Source organism: Gossypium hirsutum, chromosome A08 (genome assembly GCF_007990345.1).
Source record: "Gossypium hirsutum isolate 1008001.06 chromosome A08, Gossypium_hirsutum_v2.1, whole genome shotgun sequence".
Lineage (NCBI taxonomy): Eukaryota > Viridiplantae > Streptophyta > Magnoliopsida > Malvales > Malvaceae > Gossypium > Gossypium hirsutum.
Genome location: NC_053431.1, coordinates 111,607,082 through 111,608,537, shown reverse-complemented (window position 1 = coordinate 111,608,537; position 1,456 = coordinate 111,607,082).

Sequence of the window (1,456 nt, the reverse complement as noted above, 5' to 3'; positions counted from 1 at the left end):
TGTGAAGGTGGGTCCTCCTAAAATACAAGGATATCATCAGGAATATCCTAGGTGTCCTCCTCATCGGTAGCTCGTGTAAGTCGGTACTGAGGAGGGTCGAACCCACGATGACGCTCAATCATTCGCATATGGAGCATACTTTGGATGCCCTGTGGGGACATCTGGCCAATGAGAGTGAGCGATGAAGACTGCGCCACTGTATTTAGGACCCCAAAATATCGTGCTAGATGAGTCACATATGGGCAGATGCTGATGACTCCCTTTCAGTGTCATTTTGTCTGGTGGCGGAAGGCAAGGGCTACGAAGTATGCGAGATCAAAAATATGCCCTTGCCTCATGCTCCACAGGAAGTATGCGTCGTAAGTGTTGACGACGCCAGCATTCTCTCGCCTCCCCGTTAATGTGTGTGCCAAAAGGGCATGGAGATAGCGCAGAGCTGGAGCTAGAGTCGATGCCTTTGAACGACTAGGATCATAAATGCCTGTAGTAGGCTGGAGGTCTAACCAACATGATGAAGGTGAACGATGTATGTGGCAGTGGAGGTAGGGAAAATGGCCGGCCTCCATAAACTCATCGGTATAGAGTCCCAAGGTAACTCCAAATTTAGGGACACTCAACTGATGTACTAGACTCCCAAGGCGTAATTGAACTGTTCCTGGGTCGTCATACTCTGCCATCACTGTCTGTAACTGGAAAGTCGAGCCTAGTTCCAAGGTGAATTCCAAATATGTCAACTTGATGATATCAAAAAATTGGTCCCACGGAGCTGTGGTGAGGAGGGCCCGTACCGAATCAGTTAGGTAGACCTTCTCTAGTACGGCCCAATTGATGCAACGGCCCACACCAAGGGGTCGGGCACGTAGAATCTGAAATAGTTCTTCTTGAGGCCCTGGTGAGAATTGGAGGAATGGGTGCTGTATCTCGGTGGTGGGACCCGAGGAAGATGTCACTCTTTTTCGTTTTTTCGAGGTGGGAATCGCGGCTTTCTTGCCTTTTGGGTTTGTCATGATGCCTGCAAATAAAAGACTAAGTTATCAATAAAATAATCCCCACACCTGCAAGCCAAAAATCTGAGTAGTCCAAAATAATAAATTAGTCGAAAAATAGCATGGACAAATACTCAAGCATGCCAAAACTAAATAGTGACACTGCATAGGAATCAAAGGACTAAAGGAATAATGATAAATCTTAGTGAGAAAATAGTACTTAAAAATAAACAAATCTCAACTAAAAGACAAATCAAGTTATTAGCAATAGAAATACGGGAAATAGTGATAAGAAATACCTAGGAACTGACATGGACAACTTATGTTAGACATGAAAACAGTAAATAGATGAAGAAATAATGAAACAGAGATGCAAGTGAGATGATTGATACGTGATATTCGCGATAGGTTTTAAAAATTTATAATTAATCGTTCTTGAAACTAACTATTATCACGATGAAGGTAAGTGT